At 38.6% G+C, this 18,367-nt stretch overlaps 1 protein-coding gene and 1 long non-coding RNA gene across 3 annotated transcripts in view; one reads left to right on the forward strand and one right to left on the reverse strand.

Moving 5' to 3' along the window:
- The window catches only part of SPAM1 (sperm adhesion molecule 1), a 35,878-nt gene that overhangs the window by 15,759 nt on the left and 1,752 nt on the right, over positions 1–18,367 (reverse strand). Inside the window, exons 1-4 of one of the 2 annotated variants that reach the window (XM_086886963.1) lie at positions 8,406–10,154; positions 8,022–8,166; positions 7,542–7,684; positions 1,726–1,847 (exon numbers count right to left, since the gene is read on the reverse strand). The gene's annotated coding sequence lies outside the window, so the exon portion shown is untranslated. Of the gene's footprint in view, positions 1–1,725; positions 1,848–7,541; positions 7,685–8,021; positions 8,220–8,405; positions 10,155–18,367 lie in introns of those variants that run through there. The other variant, XM_086886964.1, reaches the window with a different exon arrangement.
- The window catches only part of LOC111922969 (uncharacterized), a 39,008-nt gene that overhangs the window by 8,378 nt on the left and 12,263 nt on the right, over positions 1–18,367 (forward strand). Inside the window, exon 4 of the long non-coding RNA XR_002860843.2 lies at positions 890–1,012. This is a non-coding gene — a long non-coding RNA (uncharacterized LOC111922969). The remainder of the gene's footprint in view (positions 1–889; positions 1,013–18,367) is intronic.

Genomic DNA, 18,367 nt, shown 5'->3' on the forward strand with positions numbered 1-18,367 from the left:
TTATAATCCACTGTTAGTAATGATCATCATCACCCTTATGAATATGATTTTGAAAATCATATCTGAATACAACTGAATGAACCTGAACCAAACATAAAAATATACATTCTTGCCTTCTAAGTTAACATGCAGCACAGAAATAACTGAAGTACATCTCTATACAAAGCAGGTATCATTTCACATCTGTGTTAAAAATATATTTCCCCTTAAAGAAACTATTACCCTAATCTAGGATTTATGAAAGAAGTAAAAATATCTACAGTCTACAAAAGTAGCTGTGCCTTTGGAAGAGGTGAGATTGCTCTGGAGAAGAGAACAGGACAGGCTTTTGCATAATCCTGGGAAGTATTACAGTATTAACACAGCAGTCAATTCTGTATCTGAAACTGAGTCACAAAATTGTGCTGTCCTTTTTAGAAAAAATAGAACTTTCAAGAAAGATGGTAGTGGTGTTCCCTTTCAAACATAAGGGAGCAGAAACACCCCTGGGGTAAATGAAACCTGCATGGATGAAATTGTTCATGTATGTTCAGTAGCCACACTCTATAGAGTGTGTTGCTAGAGCAACAGTAGGTGGGGGTAGAAGGAGATGTCCTCAAAGTGAATTACTTGTGGAAATAAATATGTATTATAAACCTCATACCAGTTTATACATTAACATATGTATTCACAGTGTGCAGTTTCAGGTTCTCTTGTGCAATACCTGAAGACTCTCTTTTTAATCTTCCTCTCCTGAGACTATAATTCATTCCATGTTCCTTTCTCCCACGATAACATATAAATAAATACAATTTGACAAAATATGAAACTGCAGTAAAGAAATAAACCTTGTCTCAAGAGTAATTTCTCTTTCGTATTGTGTTCTTTTCCACCTGCTTTTCCTTCACAGCTCTCACGTAGCCTTTTGTTATTTTGATAAACCCACTAATACCGAGGAGCCGGTCTAATTGCCACCCATCCCTGGAGATAAGTGGGAAGATGAGTAAACAGATGTCAAAGTCTCCAAACAAAAGTGAGTACAAAGCTATGCAGAAAACCGGTGATCTATTAAGGAGGCATTAGCATTATCGAGCATTGTTTTGGGAAACGGGTATGCAGAGAATTAACTGCTCAACTGAAAAGAAGAAAGGAGCGCAGTTGGGCTTGCCTGAGCAAGAACATTAGCATAACCCTTGGAGAAAGCCTAAGGAAAAGGATTTAAGCACGGGAACTGAAAGCAAGGGCTTGTGGCTCTGAGCTGAGGAAATGAGTTCTTTTTGTCTGGGTTTGCCACTGATTAGGGTGGCAAAGTTGATGCTTTCTCTACGGGACACCTGACCCACTACCCCATCTTCTTCTGAGACAAGCTGCAAACCCTCACAAACTGACTAAACAGCAAAGCTGAGAAACACGATGATGTCTATTGTCTTTAAAAGACCTTAATATCTAAAGTGTTGAGAGAGTGAGTTTGGACCACTTGCCAAAGGGAACTGGGACTTGGACGGCGTGTGGCAGCCAAGCCTGGTTCTCCCTGCCCACATCCTCACTCCCTCTCAGATTTTCCCTCCTGGGAGGCTTTAGTGCATATCCATGCCAGCCCTCACCTGTGTGAGGTTGCCCAGCATGTGCTCCACTGCTTACATGCAACTCTGACTCAAGCCTCTTGCCTCAGATATTTTGTGGATTGTCTTGCCTGCCTGTGGCTTCTTGTAAAAAATAACTATTACACTGCAACATATCATTTACCTGAGTAGAAAGGCTGAAAACATGCAGGTGTCTTTCACCCCAGTTAGAAGCATTCACTTTGGAGAAGTAACTTCATATTAAATTTTCCCAGGCATATGTTTATTCCAATAAAATTTAGATTCCTAAAGAAACAGAAATCCCTATTAGCATACTCTCCCCTGTAAAGGAAACCTATTCCCACCCCCTAAGAAAAAATATCTAGACTAAGGACTTAACCTAAAAAGCTTGAAACAAGACTTAATTAAAATAAGGTTTTGGCAATTTTGTTTTTCTGGAGACAGATTTTACTCCATACCTCCAACAACTATATATGTGCAGTTAATAAGTAATTGTTTTGTGTGTGTAATAGCTCAATGAGTCACTGGCATTTAAAAAAGTAAGTTAAAATACACTGAGAGATAAACAGCTGATAGTGTCACATACAGTTCAGTGTGTGTAACACAGGTAAGTGGTTGTTCCACCTCACGACTCCTGACAATCTTTCTGGAAAGTCCTATCAGATTTTGGCTTCCCACTGCGAGATTTGAATTTAAAAATAGTAAAAATTTAAAAAGCATAAAAATAATCAGTAAATACTCACCTCAATGATTCCACAGGTCAGGACTTGCTGAAATGAATGAACAGGTGAGTGGACAAAATTACCCTTGTCTAGAAAGGCAGGGCTCTGGCCCAGCCAATTGGGATTTGTCATTTGCTGAAAGCCTTAGCATAATTATAGGGTAGTCCATGAAAAGTGTCTCCTGACACAGCTGATTGCTGTTAAGGAGTACAAAAACACATTACTTGTGAGAGGTCTTGCACCATATTCTGTAGTTTACTGAGGAAATTCTTTGAAACAGTTCCTTTTTCCTAAAAAAGGAAATACAGTTGGACTTTATTTTGCTTTTCAATGTAGCAGGGATATTTCCAATGGAGGTAAAAAAATGGGGTGGGGAAAGCAAAACCAAGTTCTGCTTTGCCAAAATCCGGAATACCCCCAGGTGATGCATTCACATGAAGTGTGAAACAAGGTCACAGAAAAGCTCCTGCACTGGAGAACAGATACCAAGATTGCCATGCTTGGAGATCACTGAGCTGAGTGCTGCGTTGGACCTTCTGATTGCTCTCACAGGGATTCAGGCAGAACCCTTGGAGCTTTATAATTAAACAACCAACTGCTCTCTGTCATTAAACTCCCAGCTCTGATTATGCTCACACAGCACTTTGGGCTGGTTGAGGGCTTCCCACACCAAAGGGATGGCAGGCGGTGCCACACGTTAGAGTCCTTTTGAGCTGTGGACCATCCGTTGTACTTTCGATACTGCAATTTACTTCCAATATTGCCATTTAAAAACTATTTTTTGTTTTCCCTGGCATAAAACCAATTTCATCTTTGGAATCAATTTCAGTTTCAAGACAGTCATTTCTATATTGAAAGGTTTTTTTCTCATTTTAGATGTTTTCTTTGTGTAACATTTTTACTAAGTTCTTGGTAACTTTGTAACGTGTCCTCCTTAAATGTATGTAATGATAAATCCCCCAAATTATAAAATAATTAAACTATTCAGCTATCTACTTTTTTTTTTAAAGGTCAACTATAGAAAAACAATTTTAAATAATTATTTTAGAAAAAAATTGCTTAAAAATTAATTTATAAGACTATTCTAAAATTATGAGAAAAGATATTCTGAAGCAGTTTGCTATGATGAAGAAAGAAGATAGAAGAGAACTTTTCCAATTATACATTTTCACATTATCTCTCTTCAGTAATGTGCTAGTATATCTGTAACTCTTGTTTTGCATAAGAACTTTAAATCAATATTGTTTGGTAAAAGTTAAGAAAAAAAGTTAAAATAAGGTTTTGGATTTTCAAATTCAGTGCTAAAACATTTTTTAGTCTGTGTTGAATTCTTCCACCTGCTATTTTTTCATGGAAAATAGGCAGTCAGCTTTATGTGTCAGAAAAACAAGGAAAATAAGATAAACAGTAATTAAGTATGTAGGTCAAGTTACTGCTGAGAGACTCAAGGTAGCTGTTGCTGTTTCAGCCCAAGCCATGTACTACAAGGCTTTACCACTTCACAAGTGGCATGTTTTTCTTTCCTGTAACACTGCATCTTTATGATGCAGGATCCTCTCCACAGCATTCTTACAGTCAGCAATCCCGCCCAGCATCTTTACCACCCATCTTCTGGTCTAGCCTTCACTTCCCTAGTTAAATAGGAATTTCCTCACAGAAAAAGCCATCTCTTGCTGGGTGCAGTATTAAATATTAAAGGAAATAATTTGCAGCTTATGAATGAACCATTGAATCATTACTGTACTTGGTGGAAGCGATGGTGCAAAATAGAATAAAGCCAAGGAACCTGAGGAGTTACAAAAATGGGTCTGCAGAGATATGGGAAACAAAAAGAGGTGCAGAAAACAATAGTCAAACCGCTCTTCACACCTCATTAAAATATACCAGTTTGTCCCTATGTGCAGCAATATCCCCCTGGCTTCTATCATCAAAATATTTCTTTCAAAACAAGACTTAGGGTTGCTGTCCCACCCCCACACCAAGCTTCACAGAGGGGTAGACTGCAAATTGCTCACTCCAGTGCTCTTGGGCTTTTCTTTGTGGATGCTGCTCAGTGTAAGCAGTGTAAGAACAGCCTCACTGTCCACTGGATGTGTCCCTGCTGAGGCTGCCAGCAGCAGCGTTAGTTTTCGTTTGCAGTTTTGTGGGGTGGACATCTGTCCATTAGCAACTGGAGGAGAGCCACCAGTATCAAACCCCACAGCTGCCAGCCTGTCAGCAGGCATTAACAATTTCCAGTTGCTGCTGAATGAGCTGGATTCAACCCAATAACCTGGTGCCAAACGTTCCTGTGCTCCTTCAGATCATAAATAAGAGTACGGCTGTTGGGTGGCTCCTGATTTCACTTTGATATAACGCAGATTAGCTGTTCCTGCTGGCTGTGAGGCAGCAGGAAAAGATGAAATAATAGAACAGCCACAGCTGGGAGCTAAGAGAAGCTGGTAAAGATCTGCAAATACCACAATACACTATAATTAAAAAGTAGGATGCATAATGTGCAAAGGCAGAGCTGGTGGGAAGCTTCCAAGCAGTGTAAGCCAAGATTGAATCAAGGATGAAACATGGAGGAACTAATCCCATTATTAATGATGGCAAAAATCAACATTGTGATTTTGACAAAATGGATTGCAATGCTGAGGGTATAAGGAGTGGAGTGATGGGAGGCAGGGGACTCATCTGAGGATCTGGGATCTCTCTCCCCTTCTCACCACACATCACCTGCTCTCCTCCCAGTCTGATTCCACTGAGATTAACCCCATCTCCTTGGCACCAGCCACTTCAGCTCTCAGCAGAGCAAGTCATTAAGGCACCTGTAACCTGTTTCTCAGCAGCTGTCCCCTGAGCCTCAGTCACACATCAGATCCTACCCTGCACACACCATATCCCCTTTTCCTCAGCCCACCCTTCACTTAGGTCCTCTTCTCCTCTATTCCAGCACATCCCCACCTCCAAGCCTCTTTTCTCCAAAGTACCATCCTAACCTCCATAAAAACCAGGCAGAAGGAATTTCTCTGTATCTTGCTCACCCACCATGGCCACCATGGAGAATAGAACCCATTCTCCAATTTACATCGCCCTGGGCACTCCTTTCCTTCAGCCCTTCACAAGATGGGGCTGACCTCCCTAACCTCCTCCCAGGATTCCTGCCGCTGGTGAGCATTGCCCTCCCATGCAGTCAGACCCAGGCATTGTTGTGTCTCTTGCAGGTAAATTATGAGAACTCAGGTTGCACTGGTAGTTCTGGTTAGCACTATGTGCATTTGGCATGCCCTGTGCACATCTAAGATTTGTTTTCCTTATTTAGGAATGACTTTGTCAATTGCCTCTGTCTTGATTTACCACTTATTTCTCTTTAGTCAGGATTTTCTAAATATTTTCCACAGTTCTTTGCCAGCTCCAGCCTAAAGAACTCAAACTGTGTTTTGGAGAACTATGACTAAATGCCATCCAGGCCCCCCTCATCTGGGGTTCAGCTACCTAGAGAGGTGAAACATTATAAGCAACTATCACTTGTGTCCTCTTTTGTTTGAGAGAGTCACTTTAGGTGCTAGTGAGGTTGTAAATCTTCTTCTAGGTCTAGAGTCTGCAAGAGATCTGATCAACAAGCACGTACTGTAGACATCCTTAAATCTTATTGTCTGAGCATCTGTGTCAGGGAACTGATCTGAATACACATGTTCTCATTCTGGCCTTTGTCACCAGGTTTCTGTACTATGGAAACCAGGGCACTGTGGAAGAGACATGGAAGTCAGTGAGCTCCCGCCCAGGATGTACATTAAGCATACAAGAAAACCAGGGAGCTTGGGAACATACTGTTGTTTAACCTGAGAGAGTATTTTCCTTCCTATGTGTGCATAAACTTTCCAGGTGGAAGTATGTCCTGAATGCACCAGAATCCTCTTCTGTATTACAGCAGTTCAAGCCACTGACAGCTCCTCCTGTCCACTGAGGCATCTGATGCTCTGTGGGTGAGTCTGTATTATGCAATGGAGACCAAATAAGTGTTTACCTTCCTTCCAAATAAAGTAGTTTACCTGCAGGGTACAATGAAGTACATAAACACCAACCTGTGTTTTTAAAAGCATGAAAAATTGCAGTGTAGTTGTTCAGCACAGGACATTTTTAGTTTGCCTGGCCTATTTTTGGGACCTGAGATGGTCTCAGTGTGGAATAGTTCCTCACTGCACCTTCTATACCCCAAAGCCACCATTGACCACACTGACAGTCCCATGCCTCATTTGCAGAGCAGCTCTGCTGTTGCAGTCTCTGCAGACCCTTTAGTTTGGCCACAGCATCACATTCCTTATAATTTTTCCTCTTCTGGTACATTTGCATATGCAAGGCTACCTCTGACTTGTGCTTCTCTGTGCAAGCTAAGAAAATACTAGGATGAGCAGCATAACTCTCCCCTGGGAGGCCTCATACAATGTGGTTTGCACTCAGTTCTTTCCAGGGCTCAGATCTAAGCTTTTTAAAGGCAACACAGAAGGCTGTTTTGCCTTTTCTTTTTTTTTTTTTTCCCTACAATTTTGAATAATTAACTTGTTTTCATTTTGAGAATGACAGATCTAATTTATATTTAAATCTTTCTAATCCCTTGCCAAACTACCAAGACAATAGGCATTGAAAAAAATTAGTAAATAAGAATTTTCCTATTTACCTGATTGCCATTCATGTTTCATTGTCTTTTATGTCATTCTGTGCCAATGCACTTTAAAGTTATATCTTCCAACGTGAAAAATAAAATCAATCTGGGTGAAATAGGTTTATGTCAAGAAAGATATATTCCTGTTTATCACATGTACATATTGGAAACAGCAGCTTTAACAAATGAGTAGAGAGAGAAAGAGACACCCTCTCAGAACTCAAGTGAAAAAAGGTTTGGGAACACAAACTCCTGTTTAAACAACAGCAATAGCACAGGATGCCTCTGAAGCTTATCTCATCCTGAAGTGTCAATAGTGAAATCCCAAACAATACAGGTAATTAACTGGTGCATTTCTGCAGATTTACACCAATGAACCCACATTCCTTAATACAGTGGATATTTGAAATCATGTCTTTAGCAAGAGTAAGCCAACTGGCTTATCCATGTGCACTGATGTGGTCATCTGGGAAAGGATCCTTTCCATGTGGACAGGTTCAAAGCACACTTGGGAAGAAGAGAGAGAAGCAAAAATCCTCACTACAACAGAAGAGAACAGGACCTTAACCAACTTTCTCATTGTAAATACTGGAGAATACAGGAGGCACTTACCAGAATTTCCTGGACTCCTTAATTCTTGTCATTTAGGATACCAGGACCACTGGATATCAGAAAATCTGGCTTCTTGTTCTCAGATGACAGACTTTAGTTTTTTTTGTATCAGAATGTGTCTTAAGGGCCAGAACATTTCTTTTCTGTTAAGGAAATATAATCCACCTGGGTGTTATTCATGTGTAGACATGCAAAATCTATGTTAATGTTCTCCACCCACTTTTTTCTAAAATATTAATGTTTTCATTAGCCATCGATACAGGGAATAATACAGGGTAGAGAATATTACAGATGATACTGACTAGGGAAAACTATCTTTGATTAAGGATCTTGGCCTTCACTCCAAACACAGAAACCTGTCACTGCCCCAAGCAAAGATACACACAAGGCTCATAGGGGAAGAGGCTTTGTTTCCTGGTTATTCCTTCACAGCATGTTGTGCCAGAGGAGGCAGATGAGAACAAGGAAGAAGGAGAGTACCTGGAAATAAGCTCTGCCATCTGTGTCTGGGGTGACTGAAGGAGCTACAATCCCCTCGCATCTCTCAGCTGGAAGATCTCTATATCTGCAGCAGAGACAGGTAGCACAGATGTGGGCAGCCAAAATCACCTTCACCTGTCTTTTACTGGAGCACAGCAAGCAGGAGCAGGGAGATCAGTGCTTCTTCTATTTCTAGCTCTGAGAAACAGTATTTGACTTGTCAATGTGGACTAGATTAATTTTAAGACTGCTATATTCCCTACTAGTTTCTGATAAGTATTTATATTTTTAAGAACAGACTGGCATTTTATCTTAAAAATAGCTTGTTCCCATCCAGTAGTCCTCCACAGTGTAGTTGATTGACAGGGTTTTTGTTCTACTCACCTTTGCATGTATCAACGTGACTCAGATTGATTTCAAGGATTTTATTCCAAGGCCTTCTTGGAGTAAAATCTGTTCTTTCTCACAGGCACTCAGAACTTGTCTGCTTTCCCCCTGCTTTCACAACCTGCTTGTAAAGCCAAGGAGAGTTAAAACTCATCATGGCTTTGCTGTAACTATTAGCACACTGGAAGAAAGTTTTGAAATGTAGGTACTAAAAGGTTATGAGCAATATTTGCCCTGTATTGCAAAAAATTCAAGGGAATCCTTTTTTTTGTTTATTTTCTTCCCCTGTTACTGGCTTACATATCACTTCTGAAAAAAACAGGAATAGGTCAGTACCCATTTCTAACTAGAACTATCTAGAAGTGGTTTGTCCCTCATGCAAAAACTACTAGAAGATGTTTCTTACTTGTTTCTTTTGGAGTGAGACATCAGACCAAGATTTGCTTGTGATTTCCATATTGAGAACAATAATACAAGTCATTATAAGTCCAGTCTGACAAAGTCTTTATGCACTTTATGCATTATTTAAATAAATAAGAATCTCAGTTTAAAGGAATGCTTGAAGCAACAGAGCCTATTGTCTGTTACCTTTAAAAAGTAAGTGTCCAATTTACTAAGCCTGCTGAGAAAAGTGCCTACTAAAGTAGGCCATAAGTGTTCTGTGTAAAAATGACTACCTGAATTTGAATTAAAAATAAAACAATCAAGACTTTTCAGAGGGACTGGGGTAGGAGGTTTCTTACCTGCTAGCTCCCATACCAGTAAGTTTCCACATCTAACACAGCAGGAATGCAGCCGTAAAGAAAATCTTCATTATAAACTGCCTTGGAACTGCTTCACCTGCTTAGGGAACTAATTTAAATGACTTCTGAAAGCTACAGAAGCAGCAGTTCATTTGGATTGCAAAGCAGTGTAGAAAAGGTAAGTGTTTTCCCAGGCTAGCAATCTGCATGTTAAAGACATGAAAAGAACTACTTGGAGTCATAAAGGCTAGTGCCAACATCCATTCAGGAAGACCCATGGTAAGTGAAAATGGTGATTCTAGGCAGCAGTGACAGCGTTCATGGGTTATTTATCATGCATAGTCTTAAAATGTTGTTGTATGCTATAAAAATTGTACTACACTTCAAGACAGCAGTAGCCAATATTTTTAGACCCCAAAGGAATAGCTTTAGGAAATGGCAATTTCCATGAGAATTTCATGTCTAGACTACATTTGATTTCCAATAGCTTAATTCTTTGCAATATAGAAACAGAATTTCTGGAGGGTATTTTTTTATACTCTTCAACTAGTCATTTGAGAACCATTACAGTTTCTTCTAAGCATGACTTTACTTGGAAACTGTCTATATAAAGATGATATATCGTCTTCTGGAATGCCTCTACAAAACAGAGCAAATTACTTATTTCCAATTTCACTTTTCAAACCATACATATATTTGAACTTGGTAACAAAAACCTATTATCAGATCATTATGAAACAAACAGAACATGAGTGTGAGAGATTAAAAAACTCAAAAGTTTATGTAGGATTCTTTTAGGTGGTGGGTTTTTTGCTATTTCTTGTTTCTGTGATGTGCAAACACAGAGTAAATCATTCTCTGAACATTAAGGAAATTATTGCTTTACTGAGGAAAATGGAAAGATCTTGCAACGGGTGAAATCATTCAAATGTAGGAATCCCATTCTAAATATTATCAGCAAAGAAAAAATGTTAAGAAGAACCTTTTTCTCTGCTGTTATATTACTTCTGAATCCACACACTCCCAGATAAAAGAAGAATTTAATAATGGATTAGACAATAGTTAGAGTTTTCTATTTCCTAAAGTGGGATTTTTGCATACTAATTTTTTAAGAAAAGCTTATGGAAGTAATAATTAACTTCCAAATAAGTAAATCACTTCAGAATACCTCAGGATACACAATCATTTTCTACCATATTTAGTAGACCATCTTTTATGGTCTACAGGTGTGCCAGAGCTCTGGCCTAGTATGCAAAAAAAAAATAATTCTCACACGTAAGGAATGCCCAGAAAAAAGCTGGATTTGACTGAGTAGAGACATTTGGAAAAATTTATTTTTATTTTTTGAGGTTGAAGTAATTAGCTAAGTAGCACAACAAAGACACTGATCAAGATGGAAATCAATAGAAGTCTAGGAGAAACAGCATGATATGGTAGGGAGGGAAGGATGAAGGAGGGAAGGAGGGAAGGAAGGACACTTTAAAGGAGATTATTAGGAAAACATGGTAATAATTTTTATTGTTATGAAATGAAAGAATATTCAAAGGGATGAAGGAATATTTACATTCTCCCTGTCTGCCAGGGATTAGAAATGACAAGAAGGCAAGGGATAATCAGGGATCTGCAGACCCTTTCAGATGATCAAGAATTGAGGACATTAAAATCTTCCTTAACCTGCCGTCTTTATCCCATTCTTAAACAACACCAGTCCTATCCCCGTCTCTTCTCTTAATGGGTTCAAAGTATCTATAGTTATATATATTTTTTCCATTATCATGACATCACAATTAACTTGAAATTTTAGTTCTGATCTATCCAGTTAGTATCTAATCTACCTGTTTCATCACATAAAATTTGTATAGTGAATGTTCAGTGCTCTGGCATAAAATCTGTGGTACAGATGGAAGTAATTGAGTTAATGGCAATGAAAACTGAGCTATTTTCCCACTCTTCAGGCAAATTGGAGCCTAATGACTTCAAATGACACTCACATAACATTACACTGAAGTTTTCATCCTGCCACCTATTTTATCCTTCTAGGCAAGCTAGAAGATGACTGTTAAGCTGCCAAATTGATACTTTCCTTTATCATTTAGGATTGGATTTCTCCCATCCATCTAAAAGTTATGTCCCTGCTCTGAGGTAGTTATTCCAGACACTCTATCACTGGCAGAAAAAAACAGAAATCCCTAAAGCATGACTCATCCCATCTTTGTACAACATCTATCTAGTAGATTTAGCTTTGCCAGGAGATACCTTCTACCTCTAATAATGACTCAGTAAATCATGGACACATAACTGAGTCCATAGACATAAATGGTTGAAGTTGTATGAAGTGGATGCCACAGAGCCCTTTACAGGTAATTTCAGGCATTTAGCTGAGATATTTGTCTTAGGAATGCAGTTGTCATGGACTGACTGTGCAGGAACGTCTCAAGTCCTTCTCAAATCCTCAGCAGTGTGTGAGGGGGGAGGAATCCCCCTGCAGAAGTGCCTGTCTCTCTAAGCTGCCTGCAGATAGTACCTAAGGAGAGCAGGCCTCTAATTAACAGACAAAATGTAAGGTAGATGAACTCAAGACCTAAATAGTCAGTTGTTCACACAGAAAATGAAAAGTAATTTCTCTCCCTAGGAGATGGAAGCGCTTTCTGCTCTATATTGTGCTACTCAGGATGTGATAAAGGACAGTGTGAATACCATCACACAAAATTGCTCAATTTGAGAGCCAGTGCACAGTCTGAAGATGTGCTGGGGACCCACTGGGGCAGCAACTGTCTGGTATAGTGGCTCATCTATTTCTTCTCCAAGATACTGCATAACTGAATACTTGATGTTTAGCCTAATAATCAATAAACTTATATAAATTCAAATAATCACCTACTTAAAAGGAAAAAAAAGGACAAAAGAGCACACTGTGTTAGATAGTTAAGTCAAAGCATTGCTTGTACCAAGTTATCCCCAAAAGATGCCCTTTATATAAGCAATTGTTATCACCCAAAATGATTCAGGCAATGATAATGTGCATGTAAATGATTTATTTTTTTTAGTACAGGAACAAGATTAACTTCTTTTATTGAAAAGTATCAATGATATTGCAGTTAATGACATTGCATTCCATGGATATCTTTGTCAGAATCTTCCAAGTGAGATAAATTTTAATAGGTCACTTGGTCCCTTCTTTGAAAATGTACATATATCCCCAAAGTTCACATATTTTCAAATATTTCCCACTGAATAAAATAGTCTTTATTTTACTCTAATATCCACCAGACCATTCATAACCTCTGACATCATACAAGGCAGATCCTCCCTTTTCTGGTACCTGCAATGATTTTTATTATAGCCTATGATTTTGTCCTTTTACCAGGAATCATTGCATAATCAATCATTCTATCTATCATCTATCTATCTATCTATCTATCTATCTATCTATCTATCTATCTATCTATCACTTTTGTGTATGAACATATATATATATATATATATATAATGTATATAGTGGTCTCTTCAATTCTTGATATTCTTTTCCCCTAAATTGCTTATAATGTTAAACATATTTTTGAGGTAGGGTTCTATTCAGATCAGGGTGCAATATTGCAAGTGCAGGGATACTGCCTTATCATGTCCCACCACTACACCAAATTCAGTTGTTTGGGTTTTTTTGCAGTTAAATGAAGCTACTTCTTTGTTAGCCACTGATATTTGTTATGCTCTTTCAGCATTTCTTTTCCTAGATACAACTCTTTCACTGAGCAGATGCTCTATATTTTTTTTCTCTATCTCCCTTTCCTTGAGGGAGAAAAATCTTCCCTTCTCTAATTGCTACCACTAAGTTTACCCCGTGCCCACTGGCCTGTGAAACTTGAACAATTTACTACAATTAATTCTCTGAGAACTGCCACTAAGTCAGAAAATGTACTCTGATTCCCAGTGAATACAATTTACTTATTCACTGGCTCTTCTTGCCTCTGAGGGAAAAATCAAGCAGACACAGATCTTTTCTTGCTTTTACCTGAGAATAACTCTGAATTTGTTCATGCAAGGTAAAATACTGCAGAATAAAAACATTTGTTGAAAAAAACCAGGACCCTCTTATAACATAATTTTTTTAAAAACTGGGGAAAAGAAAAACTTGGCTTTGCAGAGGAGCACTGAGGAGCAAATCAGAAATAAGACAGGAGGATAAAAAAGGTAACCAGATTCTAAAATATTACAAGTTGCTAATACAAAGGAACAAAGAAATGTATGTTGTTGGGAAAGGGGTGGGAGGGGCACCAGTAAATATATTTATTTATTGCATTCATCACCAGTTTTTTAAAATTGCTTATAAAATGCTTTGCCTTAGGACCTGACCCTGTGCCATCAAAATCAAAGCATTTTTGTTTTTGTTGATTGTGCTATGAGTAGCACCAGCCTCTAGAGATAATCAAAGATTTCGAATGTGTAGAAATTAGTGGAATGTTCCCAAGAGTTGAGGGAGAAGATTACTTTGTAAATGGAACACAGGAATTACAGCTCTGCTGTACTGGATTTTAATGCTGAAACTTGAACTGAAAATATTTCCAGGAGCCACAGGAAGGCAGTGTGTAACAACTTCATTGTCATTTTGAAGGCTACATGTCCAATATCTGAAAAAAGTGCAATTTTGCTACTTGAACTCAGTTTAGTTGAATATTTTTCAATGGCACATTAGTTTCAAGCAGAAAATGTTGACTTTTGACCTTTTGCTTAATTTTTACCTTATCCTTTAGATTACTATAATGTAAATGACTGATAACATTGGAAATTTGCATGTAAATAGCCACAAAATTGTTTGGCATTTACAACATTTCCATCTTCAAAGTGGAGTTGGCCTTCTGTGAGTGACCTGAAGTGATTGCAAAAAAAAGTGAGTTTAGGTCAGTAAAAGATGAGATGTGTCAGGCAGCAAAATGCCTAAAGCCAGAAACACTCCAGTATCTTTCACAGCCTGTGCTGGCCAGCTGGCCCTGGGTGGACAGACAGGATGCTTTCTGAAGTCTCCTTACCACAATGACGAGGCTCCCCCGGACACAAAAATACCAATTTCAGAGACAACTAATGCAGGCAGAAGGCAAAAAGCCCTTCAGACTCTCTTTTGTGAGCCAGGTGTTAAAGGCCCAGACGCTCAGGTCAGGTAGCCAGGGTATGTAGTGTGACCTAGCCTGTAATTTCACTCCTTCACACCCTTCCAGAGGAGCTGGCAGGTGGAGGGGGTAAACTCACACCTCTTCTCATGTTCACATACAAAATGACTGAAGACAACCATCTCTGTTTTCCTGCTCTTCTAGGGTCCAAAGAGTAAGATAATTTGAAGGGAATCATCCCAAACCTGCTTGAGCTCCTCCTTTCTGGTTCCTTGCAGACAATTGCAAGAAAAATAGCAACAATTAATCCAGAGGTGTGGATTAATAATCCAGTGTGTGATTTACATTTATGGAGGGGAGGGATGGGGGACTGGTGTATAAAATCCCTCGAATACTGGTACTGAATGGCTGGTGTGTGTCCTGGTGCAAGGGATTAATCCAGCTGTCCTGTCCCCAGTGCTCATTCTCTGCTATCCCCACCTTTGGAAATCTGGCTGTACCAGCCTGTGCCTTGGGTATCCTGAATTCCCTGCAGAGCTGATAACGAAGTCTCTGATGTTTCTGTATGAAAAATAACAGTTTAAACATTTCTGCTCAAAGAATTCACAGTTCTATTGGATCCTATGTAAAATTTTCCAATTTGATCTACATTTTTGTTTTAGATCACCATATTTTCTAACACAGTGATTTTTTCCCCCACCCTTAGCCTGATGCTCAGTCTTTTTGGCAATAAAGCAACCATACGAACTTTCTACATATTTTACTGTTTTTCAAAGGGAAGAATACATTTTCTTTCAAAAGTCATTTTTCCAAGTTAATTAGTTAGCATTAATACAGATTTTTTCATTATGCAAATCACCTTACAAGCCCATTAGCTATTGTGGCTGTCTCTGGCATTCTTGAGTAACTTAATTCTGCAGAACAGTGTGCAGCAGCCCCACACAAAGGGTTCACTACAGGAACGAAAACCTTATTATCTCGTGCACCTCACAGGGATATATTTCAGCCAAGCAGAATTTCAGAGCAGCTTTGTTTGCCGATGGGTGAATGTCTGTCGCTGAACTTGGCCTTTGATAGGGGATATAGAGAATTCTTGCAGAAAAGAGGCAGAAGATTGAGAGGGAAGAATAGTTTTGCTGAAGCAATAGAAAGTGCAATAATAGGGGGGGAAAGCGATATGCTGTTGAGTTTTGCAGTTTATATGGGGTAGAAAGGAACAGCTGGCGTGTGACCCTTAGAGAAGTTTTTCAGAGTATTTGCTCTTTTCAGTGTGGAAAACTGACAACATTCAAGCCCCAAAGGGAAGAGCCTTCAATTCTGCCCAAAGCCAGTAAATTCAGTGTCTGGTTTTGTGACCTTTTTACATGCTAAACTTTCTGTTTTGCTTAAAGAGCTCATTAAAGTATAAAAATCTTACTTTATATGCAGAAGTATAAACATTGAAACTAATGTTTTCATCAATAAGAGGAAATTCAGGAACCTGAATATTCAGAAGCTTTGTTCATCTTGCAAAAAGCTGTGCAGCTCTAACTGAAACTCATCTAAATTTCCTGAACCAGGCAAATTTCCTAGGTGAGGTTTTCAAATGCAATTTCCAGTAATTTCTCTGCTCTTGATTTTGGATAGAGCAGAGAATTTGGTCAGAATGGGATATATGTGGCATTTTTGTGCCATTTGTATGTCCAACTTAAAATTTTTTTGCAAGAAGCATAGACTGTGACAGGCCGAAAGAAAACCCTCCACTTTTCCCTAGGCATTCAAACTTAGTTTGCTTTGGGCCTTGGGGAAGGATTGCTGAAAGGTGCAAGTGACTGCTACTGAACCTTCTTCTTTAGCCTCAGTTTTCACTCAAATTTGAGTGGTATATCTTGTTCCCATTATCAATGCTGTAATCCCTGAATTACCATTATCACTATGCAGGGGGAATAAGGTTTAGGCCCACAGAGACACTTAAGTATTTAAAGCTTTTCAAAGCCCGAATTCTATTTAAGACAGCTGGAGCTGATTGCTAAAATACGTTCTTGAACACAGGACATAGAGCCTGCACTGAAATGTTAGAAAAAATATACCCCTATCACCTGTTTATTTACATTTTAAATATCTCTGGTTTTAAAATGTTAAGCACTTTCTGCAGAGGTACAGAAGCAAATGTTTCAAAGAATATTTTTACTTTAGTATTTAAAGCTCAGGAGGTAAAGCTGCTAGAAAAGCTGTTTCACATTAAAAAGGGGCACTACTTTTAATTAAACATATTTATCATATAAATGAAATTGTTTGGTTTTTTTCTCTAACATAAAACCTCAGTGAAAAGTGGAGGGAAAGTTGCAACAATATCAAAATGCTCTGGGAAGAAAAGTTTGTTTGTTAGTTGAAATTACTTTTCATTTTCATTTTGTATTTAGTTACTTTTAAAAGCTAACTTTAGAAGTTAAAAAGCTGAAGGCAAAATCATTTGTTGAAATGAAACAGCTATAAAAGGATTTTGTCATTTCCTGACTTAAAAAAAAAAAAAATATTCTTTAAAGTGATAGCCAGAGAAGCATCTGGATTACATTATCTGTATCCCTTGGAAATAAGAGGACATAAGTGCTGGAAAATGCAGTTGAAAATAAAGATCTCTGACAGTTATTCCAAGTTGTTTTGATTTTTTTTCCCCAAGCTTTGCATTTTGCCTGCATGTTTCTTTCAAAAGCCCTGGCACTGCCCTGGCTCTGAAGGGCCAGGGCACCAACACCTCCCCTTCAGGAAGAGCAGGATCATCTCCTCCTGTGGGTTATTCCTGTGCAGCTGATGGGTGCCCTGAGCTGGGGTCCTGCTGGGGCTGGAGTCCTTCCCTGTGGGACATCAATCCAGGGAAAAAGCAACAAAGTTCCTAAGCCATTGCTCACATTTCTATCCTACCTGTTTCACTTTTGGCTTTTTTTTTTTTTTTTTGCTGCTCTTTAGGAGAAGGGAAAGGAAGAGGTATATTTTGACAGGTGAAACTTCAATAAAAAGAAACCCTTTGCATTCTCACTTCTAAAATTTTCCTGTGTTGATTTGTCTAACAGGCTGTTTTATGCTCCTTAGTAGGTGAACTAATGGTAAAAATGAATTTATCCCCTCAGTGTGGAGATAAACAGGGTTCTGGCAGGCCCTGCCCAGGTTTAGGGTGTGTTCTTACATAAAAAAATGGGTGGTGGAATAACAGCCCAAAAATCTGCCAAAAAGCTAATTATAGTACCTTGATAGAAATAATTCCAAGTGACATGGCTTTCTTTATGGCCATTAACATGTGCAAACACAATGAGCTGGAAAAGATTATCAAGCTCTGACATTTGCTACTGATGGAGTTTGTCCACCTGCCAGCATCACTTTTTTTCACTAAGCAGGTTTCCCTAAGAGAAGAAGGTGATTTTTGAACTCTCACTACCATTACTATTGTCATTAAACTAGTAGGAAGACGTCTTGAGTATGTGTCAATTATAAGTTATTTTTGATGTTTTAGCCCCGGTTTCTGCCAGTTAGGAGATATTTTAGATTTTACAGTGCCAGACTGGTGGGAATTAATGTACACACTGAAAATCAAAGGCACAGTCTTGCTGTCAACACTGTTAAAAGCAGCAACCAGTGCTGTAATGTTTATAACAGGTCTGTCTGTGTACATGCAAATAAATTTGACAGATAGTGCAACATATTAATGAAATTATGCTCAGTACCCTCAAAAAACAGCTTTTAGTGGATACTTCTCACAGAGTTCAGATATTTTTTTTCCAAAGGAAGCAATGCATATTTTAAGTCATTTGCTATTTCTGTGTGTAAAGCTCTCCATTTTTTTCTTCTGGCTCATTAGGATAATAGAAGCTTTGTGTTCAAAATGAAGGGACTGTGCACTTAAGATGTTAGGTGATTTGGAAGGGTTTTCAAACCCGTCAGCAGAGAATCTGTGTGGTAGAGATATACTTTTGTTACTCTTAGCTTGTTACTAAAGAAGGTTCCCTCATGTCTGTCTTAATTTTCCTTGTATTTCCAGTTCTCTACATTACTGACCTGTCTCCATTCAATTCTAAGGTTAAATGAGACAGACAATACTTTTAAAAATATGTAAATTCCACTTAGGAAAAAAAAAAAA

Source organism: Cyanistes caeruleus, chromosome 4 (genome assembly GCF_971803275.1).
Source record: "Cyanistes caeruleus chromosome 4, bCyaCae1.hap1.1, whole genome shotgun sequence".
Classification (NCBI taxonomy): Eukaryota; Metazoa; Chordata; class Aves; order Passeriformes; family Paridae; genus Cyanistes; species Cyanistes caeruleus.